The sequence below is a fragment of the Rhamphochromis sp. 'chilingali' genome (genome assembly GCF_963969265.1).
Source record: "Rhamphochromis sp. 'chilingali' genome assembly, chromosome: 5".
NCBI classification, from domain to species: domain Eukaryota; kingdom Metazoa; phylum Chordata; class Actinopteri; order Cichliformes; family Cichlidae; genus Rhamphochromis; species Rhamphochromis sp. 'chilingali'.
Window position 1 is genome coordinate 17,220,692 of NC_137932.1, and position 14,421 is coordinate 17,235,112.

The 14,421-nt window shown below is 42.2% G+C and overlaps 1 long non-coding RNA gene across 1 annotated transcript; it reads left to right on the forward strand.

The window, feature by feature from the left end:
* The first annotated feature begins 2,430 nt into the window (after nucleotides 1–2,430).
* Nucleotides 2,431–5,089, forward strand: LOC308397614. The gene is made up of 3 exons (XR_013971819.1): nucleotides 2,431–2,489; nucleotides 4,844–4,937; nucleotides 5,060–5,089. It is a non-coding gene; the product is annotated as an uncharacterized lncRNA (long non-coding RNA).
* Nucleotides 5,090–14,421: the final 9,332 nt, after the last annotated feature.

The window sequence follows — 14,421 nt, forward strand, 5'->3', positions numbered from 1 at the left end:
AGCTGTATAGGCTCGAAAGCCTACTACCAATTAAGCATATTAGGTGATGTGCATCACTGTAATGAGAAGGGGTGTGGTCTAATGACATCAACACCCTATATCAGGTGTGCATAATTATTAGGCAACGTCCTTTCCTTTGGCAAAATGGGTCAAAAGAAGGACTTGACAGGCTCAGAAAAGTCAAAAATAGTGAGATATCTTGCAGAGGGATGCAGCAGTCTCAAAATTGCAAAGCTTCTGAAGCGTGATCATCGAACAATCAAGCGTTTCATTCAAAATAGTCAACAGGGTCGCAAGAAGCGTGTGGAAAAACCAAGGTGCAAAATAACTGCCCATGAACTGAGAAAAGTCAAGCGTGCAGCTGCCAAGATGCCACTTGCCACCAGTTTGGCCATATTTCAGAGCTGCAACATCACTGGAGTGCCCAAGAGCACAAGGTGTGCAATACTCAGAGACATGGCCAAGGTAAGAAAGGCTGAAAGACGACCACCACTGAACAAGACACACAAGCTGAAACGTCAAGACTGGGCCAAGAAATATCTCAAGACTGGTTTTTCTAAGGTTTTATGGACTGATGAAATGAGAGTGAGTCTTGATGGGCCAGATGGATGGGCCCGTGGCTGGATTGGTAAAGGGCAGAGAGCTCCAGTCCGACTCAGACGCCAGCAAGGTGGAGGTGGAGTACTGGTTTGGGCTGGTATCATCAAAGATGAGCTTGTGGGGCCTTTTCGGGTTGAGGATGGAGTCAAGCTCAACTCCCAGTCCTACTGCCAGTTTCTGGAAGACACCTTCTTCAAGCAGTGGTACAGGAAGAAGTCTGCATCCTTCAAGAAAAACATGATTTTCATGCAGGACAATGCTCCATCACACGCGTCCAAGTACTCCACAGCGTGGCTGGCAAGAAAGGGTATAAAAGAAGAAAACTAATGACATGGCCACCTTGTTCACCTGATCTGAACCCCATTGAGAACCTGTGGTCCATCATCAAATGTGAGATTTACAAGGAGGGAAAACAGTACACCTCTCTGAACAGTGTCTTGGAGGCTGTGGTTGCTGCTGCACGCAATGTTGATGGTGAACAGATCAAAACACTGACAGAATCCATGGATGGCAGGCTTTTGGGTGTCCTTGCAAAGAAAGGTGGCTATATTGGTCGCTGATTTGTTTTTGTTTTGTTTTTGAATGTCAGAAATGTATATTTGTGAATGTGGAGATGTTATACTGGTGTCACTGGTAAAAATAAATAATTGAAATGGGTATATATTTGTTTTTTGTTAAGTTGCCTAATAATTATGCACAGATATCCCCCTAAAATAGCTAAAACTAAAAACAAACTAAAAACTACTTCCAAAAACATTCAGCTTTGATATTAATGAGTTTTTTGGGTTCATTGAGAACATGGTTGTTGTTCAATAATAAAATTATTCCTCAAAAATACAACTTGCCTAATAATTCTGCACTCCCTGTAGTTACCCAGTTTTGGGTATTGACTCCAGTTACTGATTTGCATTTTCCATTTACTTCCACACTCGTCTGCACTGATTTTTCCAATTAAATAGGGTCATTTACACCTCACTAATTTACAAGGCAAAGTGAGGTGTGTTCAGCAAGCACGGGACTAAAGGTTACTTGCACCAAACTCTTTTAGTGCTCAGCAAAGTCAAAAAAAGTATATATTTGGAAATGATGAATCATTTACATGTCAGTAAGTCATTACATGTCAGCTTCTGATCAATAGCACCTTGTTTCAAAGCTTGTGCGGTTTAGGAAAATTATTTACATATTCATTTTTGTGTGTGTGTCAAGTTAGATCATGTAGAAATGTCTGTTGGATGAAGGATGAGCAGCTCATAGCTGTTTCCATCAATTTTTTATGTTTATACATTTGGCTGAGCAGCACTCACGTGAGGGGAATTTTATTTTGCCAAGTGAAGGTGACCTCAGGGAAGAGCTGAAAGATTCTTCTTGTCTGTGTTTTTTTCTGTTGGAGTCTTGTCTCATAACGCGGCTAACTCGTGCTTGGGCACAGGGGGTGGAAACAAACGAAGGGCTTCCCATGTGAAAGTGGTTCCCTTACAGACCAGCAAGAGCCTTTGTCCTAATTAGCAGGAATGAGTTACGGCTGGAAAAGCTGAGCTCAGGCAGGAGATGGGGCTGAGATGGAGCAGCAGCAGTAGCCATACTGCCGTGCAACAACTGTTTCAGCACTGAGACTGTTGACCTGCTTGCCAGCAGGGCTCCCTGCATCTACTGATTGAAAACAGAAAGGCTCAAAGGCTTACACTGGACATGAAGGTGAGATTTTAATTCACTGGTTGACAGAATCACAAAAACATATTGTGGGAACATGCACTGTTAAAATGCAGCTAACAGCAGCTTTTGTGAGACAGGTAAAACTCCAGTGGGTTCAGGCCAGGGTAAAGTGCACTTCTGGGATCGCTTACCAACCCCTTCAGTAGCTGATCCAGGAACTGGAGTCTGGAGATGATGTAAGACCCACTAAACAACAAAGACTCACTTGTGCCACTGTGCCACGCATTGCCTCAGAGTGCACTCCAGATGCACTGTGCTTTATGTGGGTTTATGTTTCAGGAAGAAATACCTGCAAAAAGGTTTGGCGTTATACATTAACAACCATCCTGACTGTTTAATTTGTAATACAGAACTGCAGACTAGCCTTTGCCTCCCCACCAATTGGCAATCTACAGGGATGAAAAATGAAGCCAGAATCTGCAGTTCCTTTAGTGGCCACATGAGGTCCTCTTCACAAGGAGTTGATATATGAAGAAATAAAAACAAAACAAGCGAGCAAATAAAGTAAGAAAGGGGGAAAAAGTGAGAAAAAAAAACATGTTGATAGCCTGCTAAACTTCTGTGGCCAATTTTTGAGATATTTATGAGAACCATAAATATTTTTTTACTGACTTGGTAGCAACTGTGAACACAACAATTGCTTATTATCGCCTCATAAAGTTGATATACTAGGCATTTTCACAAATTGTTGCCTATTTACAAGGAAATGCATAAAGCAACTTTACCTTGTAGATGGATTTCTTCCGATTTAAGTCTCCACTAACTTCATTATATTTTTTAAGTAGCTGATAACCTCATCTGCTTCTCGTCATTAGCACCAAACGACAACATCGGCTTATCTGAGATTTTGCTTGCTGTTATTACATCATCTCAACATGCTAAAGAAGATTATTAATACCCATAAGTAATCCAAAAGGATCAGGAACAAAAGGTAAAAAGCAAAACAAAACAAAAAACATCCTTATCATTTCAACATAGCAGACTCATTCCATTCATTATGAAACTGGTTAATTGATGGTGATCTAAAGAATAACTTACCTCTCAGATTTTCTGCTTCTTCAGTGTGTTTATAGAGTTAAAGTGTATTTTAGAGTTAGTGTAGTGTAGAGTCCATCTATACATCTGATTTAAGGTTGGATGGGGGCCGATACCTGTCCCAGCTGTCACGAGGCAAAAGGATGAGTAGACCCTGGACAGGTTTTCAGTCTACTGCACAGCAAAGGCAGACTGATTTTGATTTTCCAGGAGCAAGGCAATTTGGGAATGGCTGGTTAGGATTCCAAAGGTAGTAGGTGTTGTCAGAAGGTGGACAGGCAGGCAAGTATTCAGCAATTCCTTACCAGACAATGCAGGAGAAAATGGAGAAAATTTGAGGAGACTGCACCCTTCTGTCGATGAAAGACGTCTTTGCAACCAATAAACAACAATCTGGCAGCGATTGGGAACATCAGCTGGTCCTTAAATACTGTCACTGATGGCCTGATGAGAATCAGGTGTGTAGGCTGAAACCAGGGGGCTCAATCAGCAGGTGGAGTCTGAGGCAGGACTTGCACATCCTCAATGAAGGCCAAAACATTAGTGAAGAGAACAGAGGAATCCTAACCATCCCAGGACAATCACAGGAACCAGTTTGAGTTCATCTGAACTTTGTAACGTGTTATGTTAACCTGTTGGAAGCAGCCATACTTTACGGTCCAATAGTAAGGGGCTCACATCATTATTATTATTAGATCACCACCAGCAGCCTAAATCATTGATACCAGGCAGGATGGATCCATGATTGTTGTTTGTGCCAAATTCTGACCCTGTCTTTAGAATGTCACAGCACAAATGTACTCATCAGACCAGGCAATGTTTATCTGTGTGTGACCCGGTATGGTCTTCTGCTGCTGCAGCCCATATTTGTAATGAGGGGTTGTTTGAGTTACTGGGTTACTCCGATGACTTCCTGTTCCATCAAGTTGTTTTGTTTTGTTTTTTGCTGAGAGAACTGCCACTCACTGGATGTTTTTATGCTGCATTCAAAGTCAGGCAAATCACCTTTGCCCCCCCCTATTCTGGTGCTCAGTTTGAATCTCAGCAGGTCACCTTGATCTTGTCTACTGAGCTGCTGCCATAGTTTATTCAATTAGATATTAAAGTGGGGCAGACAGATGGCCCATTAATCATCTGTTATTTTGTTTTTTGAATAATGTAGAATGATGACTTTTCTTCATGTGGAAACCATTAGGCCTACTATAATATTTGTTCTGTAGTAGTTTGCTCTGAAAATTACATAAATAATCTTACAAAAAAACATCTATTACAATCCTGATCTGTTTCAGATGATTACAAATTCAGGTTATCCCAGTATTGATGCATAGTGATGAAGAATGGATTCTCTTTGCATGTGAAAGCACATGTGCCACTAGAACACTGTGTAATTTATGGAGGCATTTTATCCAGGTGTTCTATTGAGAAAATGTAATAAAATAAAAATCTAATAAAAATAATGAAGGCTCTACACTGAATTCTCCCCTTTTTTCCACAGTAATCATCATATGACCAACTCTGAAAACTGAAAACATCTTAAAGATCTAACCTTCTCATGTCCCCATTTTATTGTTTTTTCCATTAATTTCCAGGTATGTCTGTCTGTTAATTTTGTGATTTTAATGAGTCATCCACATACTTTAGGGGATTAGTAAAGGGCAGGGAATTTCACATGGGAAGCGGACAGTGATGTGTTTTTCCATCTCACGTGCAGGACGTCCAGGAAATGTCTGGCTGCAGCTGGAGTCACAACACAGAGCAGCCCGTGGCCTCTCTGCTCTGCAGGATCCTGATCAGGGTCGTGACTGTTTCTCTTTGCACAGTAAAGAGGGTCTTAAATGCTTAAATAGAGCTTTTTGCATTATTTTAATTTGGTATTGGCTACACACTTTTTCAAACTGAAGTGCTTTATAAATGATCACTGCTTATTAAATTAATTGGTTCATCAAAGCTTCAGTAGGCAGCTGCGATACAAATGATTTTTTTTCCAATGAAAGTCAGCAAAAAACACTTTACAGTCAAAGTGTTTTTCAAATCTGACAGCCTTCCATGAAACAGATCAGAAAAGTTCAACATTAAATAAAATAATTTTAATAAGATATATTTTTAAGTTACTTTATCTTCTAATAATCACCTCTTTGGCGATTGGGAAACTTGCAATATCTCAAACATGTTGAAAGGACACTCTTGCTACTGTTCTAAGCTGCAGGTCAGTGGTGATCTATTTTTGATAATGTCAGGATATTATTGCAGTTAATTAAAACTGCTGTGGCCTTGTTGCAGTCTGAAGGGAGAGTATTTGTTCTGTCTTCAGAGGTGCAATGTAGTTTAAATACACAACACTGCTATAGTGGTTACAGAGATATTCCAATGGGAGCACAAGAACAACAGTGAGCCCCTTTTATCTGCTTGTTTTTCTTCCTGTAAACGACTTAAGGCTTATTAAACATAAGGTGAGCAAAACTGAGCGAAGCTGCAGTTCAAAATAAAATACATGGAATGGGAGCCCAAATAATAAATATCACAGTGAAGCAACGTTTTCTTTTCCTAGAGTGTTTGTGGCCTTTGGATTATTGTTTTGATTTCACAGCTTGGTGATATTATGGTGTGAAGGAAAGCTGCATTTTCAAGATACCTGGACCATAATGTTTTCTCTTGTTTTTAAACGATTGTGAAGCACTTTGGTCAACTCTGTTGTTTTTTAAATGTGCTATACAAACAAATTTTGAATTGAATTGAACAGTATGCTCTGATATTGACATGAGGGAAAGTACTGGTACTGGTTTTCAAAAATTTATTTGATGTGCAGAGCTCCAGTAACCATAGAGAGATAAAGCTGATGAGCCACACCACGAAGATATAGGAAAGCAGTGTGTCTTTGTGCTTAGAAAGAGCACTACAGATTTGATGCTTGCTTTGAGAGTGTTGATGGAGAAGGATCTAGAGAAAGAACCTAGTGCAGTGCCACGAGAGGAGCTGTGGAACTAAATGAAGAAGTCAGGAGTGGCAGAGAAGTATGTAAGGGTGGTGCAGGACATGTATGAAGATAGCGAGACAGAGGTGAGTGTGCAGTAGGAGTGACAGATGGGTTCAAGGTGGGGGCGGGATTACATCAGAGATCGGCATTTAGCCCCTTTTGCAGTGGTGATGGATGGGCTGGCAGTTGAGGTCAAGCAGGAGTCTCTGTGGACAATGATGTTTGCAGAAAATTGTGATCTGTAGTGAGGTGGAAGGTTTACGAGAGGTATGCTCTGGAAGTAAGAGAAATGACAGTCAGTAGAACCAAAACAAAACACGTGTGTGTGAAAGAGTGGGAGGTACGTGGAAAGCATCTGAGCAATCATGTTAAAAAGTATGTTATGTTAAACACAAAATGACAGAAAGCAGCACAGCTGCTGCAGACAAAGCAGCAGAATGAGTTAATGTAAGAGGAAATGTGCCATATGTAAGTATCTAAAAGTGCTGTGCAAATATGTGAATGGTTAGAAGAGAAGGCCGAAACTAATTTTGTTTCTTTTGCTAAAACTGCATTTAACAAAAAAAAAAAAAAAATACCAGACACACTTCGTAGGTAAATTCCAGTGCCGCTCGAGTGGCTAAGACAACAAAGGAACTTTCTAAAAACACTTTAACCCCAGTAGTCTGGAAGCATCATCCGTGAGAGTCCTTTCATCTATGAGGGTTACTACCCAGCAGGTCATTAGACATTATTAGGCAGCTTGCAGAGTGACTGAGTCCAAGCGGTCATCAGCTGTTGATCAGTTAAATGCACCCAGTGGACTGTGGAGATGTAATGATGAGCAGTGTTCTTCTTTAAGACCTTTGACCTCTGAAGAAGGACAGAGTGACCCAAGTACCACTGATATACACGGAGTGGTTTGACTGTCTTTGTTGTTTTTAAGAAGCTAATGTTTAGATTAAATGAACTATACTTATAAAGCACCTTTTAAACCTTTGTGACTCCAAAGTACTTTACAAAGCACTCTCATTACTTCAGGTTTAATAACTTGGCCAAGAACACTTTGGTCCATCACAGAACCAGGGATTAGCCAACTGAAGAAGAAGGCTTTCAGGAGCAAGTGAAGGAGGAGATGAAAGCAGCACAGCGGGAGGTGAAACGCTGCCTGAGGGAAGCAAAGGACACCTACAGGAGGAAGGTGGAGCAGAAGTTGGAGAGGAACAATATGAGGGAGGTCTGGAATGGTGTGAAAACCATCACAGGCCACAACACCAAGAAAAGCACAGTGGGGGGGACTGTGGAGAAGGCAAACGAACTCAACAACTTCTTCAACAGGTTTGACCAGCCCACAACCCCCCCACCCTCACCCTCACCTTCACTACAGAGTCCTCTCCCCACTCTCCTGCCTCCCTCGCTTCCCCCCCTTCCTGACACCATGACACCCCCCTCCTCCAATCCCTCTCTCAGCAGCAAGACATCTCCCCCCCTCCCCTCCTCCCAAACATCTCCCAGTGTCACAGTGGATCAGGTCAGGAGGCAACTGAGGAAGCTTCGCCCCAGAAAGGCAGCAGGCCCAGACAAGGTGTGTCCTAGGATGCTAAAGGCGTGTGCTGCTGAACTTGGGGAGCCGCTACAACGAGTCTTCAACCTCAGTCTGCGACTGGGGAGAGTGCCCGCCCTATGGAAGACATCCTGCATCGTCCCGGTCCCCAAAAAGAACCGGCCCAATGAGCTGAATGACTTCCGACCGGTGGCACTGACGTCACATCTTATGAAGACTCTAGAGCGGCTCTTCCTCAACTTCCTCCGACCACAGGTACAACATGCCCAGGACCCACTACAGTTTGCATACAAGGCGGGTGTCGGAGTGGAGGATGCCATCCTGTACCTCCTACACAGAGCCCACTCACACCTGGATGGGGGAAAAGGCACGGTCAGGATACTGTTTCTTGACTTTTCCAGTGCCTTTAATACCATCCGGCCCTGTGTGCTTCAGGAAAAACTGAACAGGATGGAGGTGGACCCCTGCCTGGTGGCTTGGATCTCCGACTACCTCACCGACAGACCACAGTATGTCAGGCTGAAGGACATCACGTCTGACACAGTGGTCAGCAGCACAGGAGCACCACAGGGAACTGTGCTGTCCCCTCTTCTCTTCACCCTGTACACCTCTGACTTCTGCTACATCTCTGAATTATGCCATATTCAGAAATTTGCAGATGACACGGCCATCATGGGGTGTATCTGGGATGATCAGGAAGAGGAGTACAGAAGTCTGGTGAGGAACTTTGTCGCATGGAGTCACACAAACCACCTGCAACTCAACACCTCAAAGACTAAGGAACTGGTTGTGGACTTCGGGAGGTCCAGAGAAGGTCCACTGCCGGTTCAGATAGAGGGGGAGGAGGTGGAGGTGGTCAACAAGTACAAGTACCTCGGGCTGTGGGTGGACAATAAACTGGACTGGTCATGCAACACAGAGCACCTGTATAAAAAAGCCCAAAGCCGACTGTACTTCCTCAGGAGGCTGAGGTCTTTTAACATCTGCAGGAAGCTCCTGAGGATGTTTTACCAGTCGGTGGTTGCTGGAGTACTTTTCTATGCTGTGGTGTGCTGGGGGAGCAGCACGGCAAAGAAGGACTCATCCAGGCTGGAGAAACTGATCAGGAAGGCTAGCTCTGTGGTCGGCATGAAGCTGGACACCCTGGTGACAGTGGCAGAGAAAAGGACATTAAAGAAACTGATGGACATTATGAACAATGCTGGGCATCCTCTGCACACGGCCATAAACAATCAGAAGAGTCTGTTCAGTGACAGGTTGCTTCTCCCCAAGACAAGAACTAACAGACTTAAAAACTCCTTTGTCCCACACGCCATCAAACTGTTTAACTCCTCTCTGGAGGGGAGAGGGAGGGGAAACAGGAGGACAAAGGAGGGGGGAACAACTAAGCTGTAGTGCCTCTTCACCTCACTGTACAATACCTTGTGCAATACTTTTTGTAAATAGTCAACAGTGCAATAGACTCAATACTTGAAATGTGCAATTCACTTGTATTTTTATTTTTTATTCCTATTTATTCTATTTATCCCCTTTGTATATTTTATTTATATTTGTCTCTGTATTTATATATGTGTGTGTGTGTGTGTGTGTATATATATATATATATATATATATATATATATATATATATAACAATTCTGTAACTGTAACTTCGGTCGTTGCTGTGCTTTTTGGAAGTCGAATTTCCCAGAGGAACCCACCCGAGGGATTAATAAAGTTCTATCTTATCTTAACTGTGATTAATGGACAAGCCTCTCTACCACTACAGCTGCTTACCAGGCAGTTCGGTGTGAACTTTTGATCTACAATATATATTGTTTCATCCAATCACAAAAACAGAGAATGCATCAAAATATATTAATTTTTCTTTCACTTCGCTAACATAACACAACTATATCATTGTTATTTCTCAGGTCTAGCTTGAAAAAACAAAGCAAAAAGCAACAGATCAAAATAATAATAAAAAAAATCCCTCACATTTTTTGTTCTTTTTGTGTTCATCTTTTTTCCAAGAAGGCCCTGCATTCCAGCCCCAGTGCTGTGACAAACAGCATAACATCAGGATTCGTTGAAACGGTCTAGGGGAGCTGCCTCTTATCATTATCAATTTTAACTGTCTATGCCAATTAGCTCCCATCACTGTGGGACTGTGAATAGGGGTTAAATAAAGGGGGTTTCACATACACATGGCGTCTGAGAGAGACAGATTTGCCGAGCACAGGGGACATTAACGTTATGGTACTGCAAGCCAGTGAAACCACATCGTCTTCTCCAGAACTGCCTTTATTTTGTGATCTGATCGTGTTACTTGAGTCAAGGCTACTCCTTGGATGTGATTTTGACGCGTACTCCTTTTGGAGGCTTTAGTACTGCTTTTCAAAATGAACACTAAATGCAGTTCATAACTTGCTGTGCCACAGTGAAAACATAGTTGGTCATAGTTGAAATTATCAGTCGCTTTTACAGTCCAAAGCCTCTCCAAACTCTTCTATATGTGAACATAGCAAGTTTTGTCCTCTGATGATTAAACTCACACAGAAGAAGTCAGAAGCACTGTGCCACCACCCTCTTGTTAAGGGCCACATCAAGCCAGGGGACAAAATCTGTAAAATAAGGGAAAAACACCCAGACGACTGGCTGACTGCTGGTTTTGGGTGGTGTGCTGCCACATTTAGGCTTCTATTTTGAAAAACTTGGCTGTACCCAGATGAGAACTTTGCTGGCAATGAGAAAGCAATGGATATAGAGAAGTAGCGGGGGGAAAAACAGAATCCCACCAATTGTGACACTGAGGACACCATGGTATAATCAGTCAAAGATTGTCACCAATTACTAAAACAGAACATGATAAAATTCATAGAAGCACTGAGAATAGTGAAAAATATTCATTAACATTTGTCTTTGGGCAGTGAACTCTCCATGTATTACCAATACAAATTTCAGGCCTACCACACTCAAGCAACACAAAGTGATAGATTGCTAAAATTTTATCCAAAAGCCCTGCAAACTGGAGATCAAATAGCACGTACTTTCCCCCAAAAAATTTAAGTCTTCCCACAGTGTGCTTGAAAAAGATCCTGTTGCACATATTCAGCCAGTCACCATAACCAACACATTAAAGCAGTAATGATGCGATTGTTGTCTAATATAGCTCAAGAAGATGGTCGTCTTTTCGTATAAACGTGTCTAGCAGAACTAAACGCTGAACAACCATAAGCATCCGATTATAGGAAAGAAAAAGTCATGCTGCATAAACATACACCAGTGGTTGAAGTGAGTCACATTTGTGCACGTTTGAATTTATAAACTGCTTCATGGCATAGCCCAAGCATTGGGGAATTCCCAGCAAACAAGTAGGTGTTTATGTGAAAGTCTTGTTGATGTCGTCTTCTTACTGATGGGATTTATTGATGTGGTTAGGAAGTCACAGTTGCCTGCTCGGTGAATGGGGTTGTGGGTGGAAGCACGGCTTGGCAGCACCCAATTAGCAGTTGACTCCAGCTGACCATAATGATTGGTCTAAAATTTAAATCTTCATAGAAACGCAACAAACAAACAAAATACGTAAAGACAATACAGTCTTATTAAATTCAGATTACTTACAAAATTTGCTAAATTAAATTGCTTTAAATAGCTTGACTGTTATGCGTCTTCTTGTTATTGTGTATGTCTTAAAGATACATTTCACTTTCGGCTTAGTTGGGCTGAGTTAAATTTTAAGGGGACTTATGATGCTTTGTAACTCAAATATTGCTAACGCTATTTAGATATTATTTTAACGTTTCCTCTTATAGGCCTAATACCAGTCCCCACCTTAAGACCTGTGTATTAAACCTGCACACACTTGGATAATATCACCTACAGTGGGGCAAAAAAGTATTTAGTCAGCCACTGATTGTGCAAGTTCCCCCACCTAAAATGATGACAGAGGTCAGTAATTTGCACCAGAGGTACACTTCAACTGTGAGAGACAGAATGTGAAAAAAAAAATCCATGAATCCACATGGTAGGATTTGTAAAGAATTTATTCGTAAATCAGGGTGGAAAATAAGTATTTGGTCAATAACAAAAATACAACTCAATACTTTGTAACATAACTTTTGTTGGCAATAACAGAGGTCAAACGTTTACTATAGGTCTTTACCAGGTTTGCACACACAGTAGCTGGTATTTTGGCCCATTCCTCCATGCAGATCTTCTCGAGAGCAGTGATGTTTTGGGGCTGTCGCCGAGCAACACGGACTTTCAACTCCCGCCACAGATTTTCTATGGGGTTGAGGTCTGGAGACTGGCTAGGCCACTCCAGGACTTTCAAATGCTTCTTACGGAGCCACTCCTTTGTTGCCCGGGCGGTGTGTTTTGGATCATTGTCATGTTGGAAGACCCAGCCTCGTTTCATCTTCAAAGTTCTCACTGATGGAAGGAGGTTTTGGCTCAAAATCTCACGATACATGGCCCCATTCATTCTGTCCTTAACACGGATCAGTCGTCCTGTCCCCTTGGCAGAAAAACAGCCCCATAGCATGATGTTTCCACCCCCATGCTTCACAGTAGGTATGGTGTTCTTGGGATGCAACTCAGTATTCTTCTTCCTCCAAACACGACGAGTTGAGTTTATACCAAAAAGTTCTACTTTGGTTTCATCTGACCACATGACATTCTCCCAATCCTCTGCTGTATCATCCATGTGCTCTCTGGCAAACTTCAGACGGGCCTGGACATGCATTGGCTTCAGCAGCGGAACACGTCTGGCACTGCGGGATTTGATTCCCTGCCGTTGTAGTGTGTTACTGATGGTGACCTTTGTTACTTTGGTCCCAGCTCTCTGCAGGTCATTCACCAGGTCCCCCCGTGTGGTTCTGGGATCTTTTCTCACCGTTCTCATGATCATTTTGACCCCACGGGATGAGATCTTGCGTGGAGCCCCAGATCGAGGGAGATTATCAGTGGTCTTGTATGTCTTCCATTTTCTGATGATTGCTCCCACAGTTGATTTTTTTCACACCAAGCTGCTTGCCTATTGTAGATTCACTCTTCCCAGTCTGGTGCAGGTCTACAATACTTTTCCTGGTGTCCTTCGAAAGCTCTTTGGTCTTGGCCATGGCGGAGTTTGGAGTCTGACTGTTTGAGGCTGTGGACAGGTGTCTTTTATACAGATGATGAGTTCAAACAGGTGCCATTCATACAGGTAACGAGTGGGGGACAGAAAAGCTTCTTACAGAAGACGTTACAGGTCTGTGAAAGCCAGAGATTTTCCTTGTTTGAGGTGACCAAATACTTATTTTCCACCCTGATTTACGAATAAATTCTTTACAAATCCTACCATGTGAATTCATGGATTTTTTTTCACATTCTGTCTATAACAAAACTGTTGTTATATGTTGAGTGTAACACACAAACATGTTTTTTTTTATGTTCACTTTTGCTTTAAGTTACAGAGTTGGGTTTAGGCCCTAAAACTGCTTGGTTAAGATTAATTAAAGATTGTAGGTTAACACTTTCCATTTCAAAACTGTAGCCCTGTAGTGCCAGCCCATCCATCCATCCCACATAACCTCTCCCCTCCCTCTTCCAGCTCTTCTGGTAGGACATTGAGATGTTCCCAAGCAAACAAATTTCCCACTAGGACATGCCTGAAATGTCTCATCTATCCATCTACCAAATAAACAATGTCACACTATCTCTAAGACTGAGTTCAGACACCCATGAGAGGAAACTCATTTTCACTGCTTGAATCCGCAGTCTCATTCTACTCAAAGCTCGTGATGATGGACAAGGGTAAAAACATCGAAATATAGATGGACTGGTAGATTCACAGCTTTGGTGTCACACTCGGCTCTCTCTTCATCACAACAGACTGGAACAGTATTTGCATCACTGACACCCAGAACAACCGCTCTGTCCATCACCCACTCCACCCTTCCCCTTACTCGTAAACAACACCCCAAGATACTTAGGTAAGTACCCCGTGAGACAGGCCTGTTTGACTAACCAGGTGCATTGGAAACTTCAGGTAGTAAATGAGACACATCAGTGGCTCTCACAAAAAGGCACAGGACTGGAGAAAGCTGGAATATGAGTGGAGCAGCACTTTTTCATTTGAGCTGACATTACACCAAAATGGGTATAAGGGTCATGGCCAGAAAACATCCACTAGATAACCTTCATCCTTCACCCACCATAGTTAAGTTGTTGTTGATTTCACCAGTTGAGAATGCACCAGTGTCTATGTAACAACATACTTATTTGATATAGCCACCATGGAAAACATATCGACAGAGCAGCTTTTGGAACCAGAAAGAAGAAAAAAAACTTAGTTTATAGCTTTTCAAACATATAGTATCTCCCACCTGTCAACCTGATACAAATTGTAATGGATTTTTGTGTTGTTTTTGTTTTTAGTCAACTGTATCCATCAAAGGCAGAAATGCAGCATTTCACTAAGATTCTCTTGCTTTGGTTGGGAAAAAGAAGTGAATAAAATTAACAAAACCCCAGTCGTACAGGCCTGAAGACTGGTTAGCGACCAACTGACAATCATTGTTCATAGTAAAAA